Below are 8,826 nucleotides of genomic sequence, written 5' to 3'. Positions count from 1 at the left end.
AATACACTGAGAATCTACCTATCAGTCATTTGCTTTAAGTTGGTTTAATTTCCACTTTTCTTAATTTTTTTCAAGATAGTCTAAAGAAACACCCTCATTTACCTTTAGTCTTAGAACCAATAGTCTCACTAGTAAAGTCTTTTCATTGCTCCATAACTCTCCCGCATGTTTACTGCTGTGCAACAGAAATAGAGACAGGAAAGGACTGTTTTATGCTGAGCAATTACCACCTCTTCCTCCAACCACAGCAAACTCAGTCAACAGGCCTTCTAAGCATGCAGGAGGAATTTTCTTTTCTTTTCTCTTTCTTTCTATCTGTGTTTTCCCTTCCTTCCTTCTATTCTTTCTTTCAGATAACACTAAACAGCAGCTATTGCTAACTGAAATTTCATACTTATGCAGCAGAACATTCACTGATAGAAAGATAGAAGATCGATAATATTGATGCCAGGTTTAGAATTGCAGACCTGACATTATTTACTTATTTGGAAGAGGTATCCTATCTCCCTAAATGTTTTCTTTTTCTTTTTTGTGTCTGCATTATTACAATTAGTAAAAGAATTCCACATGTATTAGCTGGTTAAAAAGAGGAAGTGAAGTAACGTGTGTTTTCTAGTCAGCATAGAGTGGGGTGTGCTGCAATTTAGCAACTCATAATGAAAAAAAAAAACTTGTTTTTTCCTCATACTACAAACACAGGACAGGTAATTAGGGGTCCTATTCCCTACCTCTTTAGCCTGGGACCCAGGCTAATGGAGCACCTGCCATCCCAAACATTGCCAGTGGGTGTGGTAGGAGAATCGCTCAACTCGGGGGTGTTTGTCACCAGCCTGGAGCCACAGAAGCAGGAAGCACTTCCCTCACGGCTCACCTGAAGCTGTCCTGCTCCACATAACCACCAGGATGCCCCAAAGTGCGGATACCTTGCACTCAGAGGGAACTTGTTCAGGGACTAGAATTACGGACTTTCTCTGTAAGATATTTGTCTAAAGTGCTGAGCTTATAGTAGGTGTTTGCTGAATTTTAGATAACATGGTTATTACTTTGCTACAAGGTCATGAACAAATCACGTTACTTTGCTTAAGTTCCAGTTTCTGTAGAGAGAGGAAATTTTCAAGTTGTGACTGTTTAATTTCAGATTTGAACCTAAAGAACATTTTTAAAATGCTTATGATGAATTAAATGGAAATGGAAAAAGTACGTTACTGTATGTAAAATTCTATAATTCATAGATTAAGGTTGTATTAGGTTGGTGCAAAAGTAATTGCTGTTTTGCCATTACTTTTAATGACAACAACTCAACCTAATATTTATACTTTTTCCGCTTCCCTGACACATATACATGCACACACACATGCACACCCACCCACACACACATAGTCAAACACATATTCACAGTGAATTTCTTTCATTTTCATCAATAGGAAATTCTCCCTCCCCCTCAAAAACTATCTAGTTTTTTAAACTGAATACCTTAACAACCACGACAGATTTTTGAACACAAATTGAAAATAGTGAATGCACTCTGAGTTATCTGACCACCAGAAGGCTTTCCAGTCAAGGGCACCTTTAGAGTAAAGCCCTCTCCCTATTTTAAACACAGCATTGTGCCTTCAGTTATTTGCTTTTCTCTCTCTCTCTCTGTTTTTTCTTTTCTTTTCTTTTCTTTTCTTTTCTTTTCTTTTTAAGACAGAATTTCTCTCTTGTCACCCAGGCTAGAGTGCAATGGCACGATCTCGGCTCACTGCAACTTCTGCCTCCTGGGTTCAAGCGATTCTCCTGCCTCAGCCTCCCAAGCAGCTGGGATTACAGGCACATGCCACCGCACTGGCTAATTTTTGTATTTTTAATAGAGACGGATTTTCACCATGTTGGCTAGGCTGGTCTGGAACTCCTGACCTCAAGTGTTCCGCCCACCTAGGCCTCCCAAAGTGCTGGGATTACAGGCATGAGCCACCGCACCCGGCCACTATTTTTTTTTTTCTTTTTAATAAATATCAACAAGGGGGAAATGAATAGGGGTTGCAATAGTAAGAGATGAACTTTCATACATTTAACTTTTCTTTTTCTTTGACTTTTTTATTGAGGACTTTGCCTGAAATTTTGGCTAAGGGTATTTAGAGATCATATGTAACTTTTTGTCACTGAATTTTTATTTTTTTTTCCTTTGCAGGCATTCAATTTTTTTAACTTTGTGTTATTTAACCTGAGTTTTTTTATGTCGATCTTCTCATTTAATATACTCAGGTTATTGGGAACAATTATTTAATATGAACCACTTTAAAGATGTTTAATTGACAAATATAGAATATAATATGGTGTTATGATACATGTATGTATTGTGGAATGATTATATTAGGCTAATTAACATAATATGTACCATTTTAAAATAGTAATTCTAAACTCCAGAACTTAATTCCAATACTTGAAATTTGAAAGGAAAGGGAACAATATCTCTAGTTAGAATAACTTGAAAAATCATCCACAAAAAACCCTTTTTCCATATACTTTATTATTTTTGTTTTGCAGAAATCTAAAAGGCTGGCTAAAGAAAATGTTTATTTTTCTCTTAAAAATTATTCTTGTCACTTTCTTGCAAACATCCACTAGGCAAATCAGGCATAATAGATTTCAAATTTTATAATACATTTCAATTTGACTGCTTTAATCAGAGTCAAACCAAAACAAACAAAAAAAAGGGTAATGAAAACAGCAAATAATAATAACCTTATAATTTTCAATTCATTAAACATTCTTCATCATATTATACTCTAAGGATTATGCAAAATAAATTATAGAAGAGATTATGCGATTCATTATTTATTCTTTCCCTGCAGGTTTGAGAACCAAAGGATGCTACACTAGTTCTTCATTACAGAAATATGCACTTCATGTAATAGAATCAGATTGCGCCCAGGCATGGCAAGAAGGCTAGGCATAAGCTGAAAAATGAATCTGACAGTTGTCTTCAAATATCGTTTTAGCCAAATGTTTCGAATTTCTCCCAGTGCAGACCTTTGATCAGAGTTGATAAAATCAATCAGAGTTAATAACATCAATCAGAATTAATAGTCTGATGATTTTTGTCACTCTATAATGTTTTCAACTTTCGAGGCGTGAATTATGGCCTTTAACCCTGTCCTCTTTTCATTGCTCCACGGTTTCCCCAATTCTATGGCCAGGATTAGGAAATTTCCTACAGTTAGATTGTGTTATCAACCAAATGACGAATTAGCTCTTTTGCTGAAATTATCTGAACATAAGGATTTGTCTGAGCTTTCCAATCACTAAAAATATATTTTCTATGTATTTATTTAAAGTAAGGTTTTGTTGAGTAACCTAACCAAAACTATGCATACATTTGTAATATAGATATACATGTATAATCTGTTTTGATATCTATCTATCATCTATTATCTATCTATCTTATCTATCTATCTACCTACCTATCTATCTATCACAAATTGTTAGTCTAGGTAGTAACCTTTGTCTGTTGGGATATTTGCTATTTTTCCTGAGCTATATTTCTTAGTTTCCATTTATGCCTGCAAAACTAAGTTTATCGCTCCTTCCCTCATTTACATGTTGGACGAAGCCCCGGAGGGACCAGGGCAGATTCCCATTCTACACGTGCACTTGTCATTGTATTTTTCAGAGTTCTTTTTGGAGTTGCTGGGCCCTGCGTTCCAGCTCAGTGTTTTGTTCGTGAACACATAAATCAGAGTAGTGAAGCCCAGGGAGAGAAAAGCACTGAGACAATTTCTCTTCTCTGATCGCCTGTTGTGAGTCCTCCTTTTCTGCTCCTGTGGAATCTGTTCTGTAAAATCCAATCTTTTCTCCTCAGCACCATTTTGCACAAAATTCACATATGCACATATATCAGAAAATAATTTAATGTCATTTAAAAAAATTATTTCCAAAGTAAGGCATCAATATGGTGGAAAATTTAAAAATACAGAGACACATAGGATTAAATAATAGTAATAACAATCTGTTGCCTAACACTTTCCTGATTCCAGAAGAAACACTTTCCTAATTTCCTAATTCCAGAAAAATTGTTTCTTCTGAAACAATTTTTGCAATTTTTCCATTTCTCCTACTGTTTCCTAAAGTCAAAATCAAATGATTATATGCCTATTTACAAGTATGTCAACTTTATTCAATGTCTATTTTCAGCATAAAAGATGGGGATTTAGTTCACTATCACTAGCCTTCTTTATTTCTTTTTTTCTCCAGTAATTTAAAAAGAAATATATTATTTAAAATTATGTTATTAATTCACTATGTACCTGGAAATGATGTACTTATTTTTCATAATTTCAGTGAGCATCTCAACATCTTTTGTGAAAAAGGAGAACGTGGATGTCACTGGCTTTCACTTCACGTTATGTGAGTTCCACTTTTATTTTTCTGTTACCAAGATTGTTAGCTTTTGTATTGCAGAAAGGGTTTTTTTGCTGACATGTTTAAGGAAGGAGTTTGTTGATTTTTATGTATTTTGAAAAAATATAAATATTAGATATTTGTACGATAAGCTGATTTAAATCTATTTCTTCTATTTAAAAAAAGTATTTTGGCCAGGCTTGGTAGCTTACGCCTGTAATTCTAGCATTTTGGGAGGCCAAGGCAGGTGGATCACCTGAGGTCAGGAGTTCGAGACCAGCCTGATAAACATGACTAAACCCTGTCTCTACTAAGAAATATGAAATTAGCTGGGCTTGGTGGTGCATGCCTGTAATCCCAGCTACTCGGGAGGCTGAGGTAGAATTGCTTGAACCCAGGAGGCGGTGGTTGCAGTGAGCCGAGATCATGCCAACCTGGGCAACAAGAGCGAAAGTCTGTCTCAAAAAAAAAAAAAAGTATCTTGCTTTGTTGGACATTTTAATAAATGGTGAAATTCAGAAAACACTGACATAACAGGTTAGATAAATAAGAAGAAAGGGCTAAGAGAACATAGGAAATGGGTAACACAATCACAAACACAAAGAAACAATCAGTAGTTAACTTTTTGATTTGAAACGTCAACACACTGTACAATCACAAAATCACAAAAGAAAAAGTTGACCTTCTAAGTTTAAAGCTTCAGATGAGCATTCACATTCCCTAAGGTGAGTCAAGAAGGTAAGGGCAATTTATTTCTTTAATGAAATATTAAGCCATGCTAATTAATATTAACCTAAATGATAAATATATGTTTATATATATAGTGGTGTTCATATAATTTCATGTAATGTGTGCATCTGAATAATCTCAGCATGGTTACACTATTCATGCTTGGTACTTTTTGACTTATTTCTCTGAAACAGATCCTTCACCTGTGTATACACACAGAGACTCACACGTCAATCCAGCTCCATGCAGATGTATAGACTTTCGTGATGGGGTGTGTTCAAGGAGGGCAAGGATGGTGGGTCTTCCATTTCTGAAGACTTTGTGACACTTTTAGTCTACCCAATTCTGTTATTTTTTTAGTCAATTATATTTCAAGCAAGATTTAGATCTCTCAGAAATATAAAAGCCAACAAAGGGAAACAACAGGATTAAAATATGTCTAGTCTTCTGGCTATACACCAGAATCTCCCAGACCAGTCTAGAGAATGTGAAACCTCTATAAACCAAAACATACACCAGTAAAATAAAGGTACCTTCAATCTGGTAGGGTAACTAAAGAACAATTTTCTCTTCATTTCATGTGTGTGTGTGTGTGTGTGTGTGTGTGTGTATATATATGTGTGTATGTATATGTGTGTGTATATATGTGTGTGTGTGTATATGTGTGTGTATATATATGTGTATGTGTGTGTATATGTGTGTGTGTGTGTGTGTGTGTGTGTATATATATAAACATTTTACCCATTAGACATGTCTGAAAGTGAGCATGAAGATACATGGTAGAAACACCTAAAATTTCTATTTAATAAGCAGCAGAATCAATTTATCAATGTTTAAATAGAGGACTCTCAAAAAGTAAAGATGCTATACTAGATGTGTTGAAAAACAGTGAAACAAAATGTCATGGTACTTGTTTGCAATGAAATTACGGTTTATGGGTGTATAAGACATGTATATGTGTTACTCTTACACCGTGTCCTTCACTACCCATCGGCATACAGGACACAATACAAGCACCATAGCAGAGCTGCAGACAAGATGAGGTACCTATTAAGAATATAGTCACATATCATTTTAGGGGAATATTTAATGCATAAAAATAAATCAAGGAATAGGTTAGTAGTAGTCTATCATTTAAAAACTATTCTGTGCAGAGCACCTCAAATAACATTTTGAATTAAACCAAAACTTAATTTAATACTTAATATTCACTGAAATCTCCCTAAAGGCACATAAAGGATTTACAAAATTTTAAAAAAAAAGAAAAAGAAAATTTCTCTTTTGAATAAGGCAATGTGTGTTATGCTATTTTTCATGATATAAACTTTTTATTTTAGTATTTTTGAAAGGTAGGTAAAATATTTCTAGTTGCTTAGGGTTCAACGTCTAGGAAATTTAATATGAATAGCATTTCACTAATGAACGTGCTTTTCTTCCCCCTTCCCCCATAGCCCATCTTCTCCATAAACTCAGTACAACAGTATCAGCTCCCAAACTGAGCTGTCTCTCCACTCTGTGACTTATCAGCACTGATTGCTATCAGCTGTTTCTGGGCCTGCCTGCATTTTGATTCATTGAGGTTTTTCCTTACCTCCCTGTATGGTTCAAGTTTTCTCAAGAGAATGATGGTGCAATGTAATCTATTCCTCAGATATATCAGAAATTTCACAAATGTTTAGGCTTATTGGAGACGATGAGATCCTGAGGGAAAATCCATATACTTTCTTGTAGATTTCAATGAGATAGCAGTCCCACGATTTATCAAACATACATTCAGAAAACCTGCCAAGGGATAAACTTCATTTCTCATTTTCCTTATTTTAAAGTGAAATTTTAACTTCCTAACATTTCTGGCAGTGAGTAAGCAAAGCCCAAGTTTCATATAAAGAAGAGGAATATGTTGGTATTACAACCAGGAGAACATTTGCTTTTGTGCATGTGTATACGCTTTCTATGTCTACAAGTTTTTAGCAGATCCGAATATAAGTCTCACCATTCCCTCTGCTATTGCTGTTAGGAACCACAATACCTTTGACCCAGGAGTCAGAGGGTTTTCATTTTTTTCACAAAAATACATAAAATCCTCAACCCTAGGTAAGCATTTGCCCAGTAACATGCAGATAAACTGAAACTCCATCCATGACAATTACAGAGTAACCCCTGATAGAATAATCTTATGCAGGTTGATAAAATGCCCTAGCTGCCAATTACAAGTGCCTTTACAAAGCCGTTTCTCCTGTTTTCTCAGTAATGCTTCATTTGTGTTGCCCAAATTGGGTTTTAGAAAAGTGAAAACAAGTATAACATTTTAACACAAACATGTTTTCTTTTTTTTTTTGGAATGATTGTATAGAATATAGCACATTGAACTTGAGGAAGTAGCTACAAAAGAGCAGATGCTAATGAAAAATACCAGCTGGAATAATCATACTGTTGGATAGTGGCTTCCATCTTTATTATATGATCACTAGACCATTTGCTGATGTGAGTTTAACATAGTATATTTAATCACACTTTTCCTCCTATATGTCTGCAGTAAACCGTCAGAATATTTTTCAGATATTAATATCCCCACAAGAAAAAACAGATCCCCACAAGAAAAAACAGATCTTTGCTACTCAATGTGTGGCCTATAGACCAGCAGCATCAGCGTCAGCTGCAAGCTTGTTAGAAATGTTGCTGGCCACGGTGGCTCATGCCTATAATCCCAGCAGTTTGGGAGGCCAAAGTGGGCACATCACTTGAGGTCAGGAGCTCCAGACCAGCCTGGTCAACATGGCGAAACCCGTTCCTACTAAAAATACAAAAATTAGCCACGCATGGTGGTGCACACCTGTAATCCCAGCTAGTAGGAAGGAAGAGGCAGGAGAATCTCTTGAATCCAGGAGGCAGAGACTGCAGTGAGCTGAGATTATGTCATTGCACTCCAGTCTGGGTTACAGAGCGAGACTCCGTTAAAAAAATAATAATAATAAACAAACAAATAAATAAATAAAAGAAGAAAGGAAGGAAGGGAAGGGAAAGGAGAAAAGCAGACATGTAAAATTTCAGGCTCCACCCAGCATTTGTAATAGGATTTCACAATAATTCATGTGCTCATTACAGTTTGGATCCCCTTCCCCAGTTTCACTATCTTTTTATCAAATGTAAATCTGGTGTTAACACACATCTCCACAGCCTGGGTGCATTTATGGTGCAGGAAGCTAGGACAGAGTGTGCAGAGGATGCCCACGGAAAACAGATGCTGCGTGCACAAGGTCAGAAATACAATTCAGCCATTGCTGACTTGTGGCTTGCTGAAATGACCAGGCTGCACAGCCTTCATTTTCAGATCAATAGTCATTTCTTAAATATATTTGGTCCTGGACTCTGATTTCTGTGCAGGGCATAACCATATTTCTCTTAAAAACTTATGATCAGTATAAAATGGCTTTTATAGTGGATTACATCAGAAGAATGGATCTGGAGTGATAACCAGGTATTCTTAGTTTGGGCAATGAGGAACTCTATGAAACACTAGCCTTATAGTAGCTCAGTTTAAAAACAAAATAGCCCTATGAATCTTTCCTTAATATTCCCTGTAGATGTTATATTTTCAAAAAATAGTCTCAAGATCAAGAATAAATATCAAGTATAAAATAACTAGTTAGTGCTAGTGAATAGTTTTGGAAACAACAAAAGTCCTATTCAGATCTAGGCAATATTTGAGCCACA

Source organism: Theropithecus gelada, chromosome 18 (assembly GCF_003255815.1).
Source record: "Theropithecus gelada isolate Dixy chromosome 18, Tgel_1.0, whole genome shotgun sequence".
Taxonomy (NCBI): domain Eukaryota; kingdom Metazoa; phylum Chordata; class Mammalia; order Primates; family Cercopithecidae; genus Theropithecus; species Theropithecus gelada.
This window is presented reverse-complemented; position numbering follows the sequence as displayed.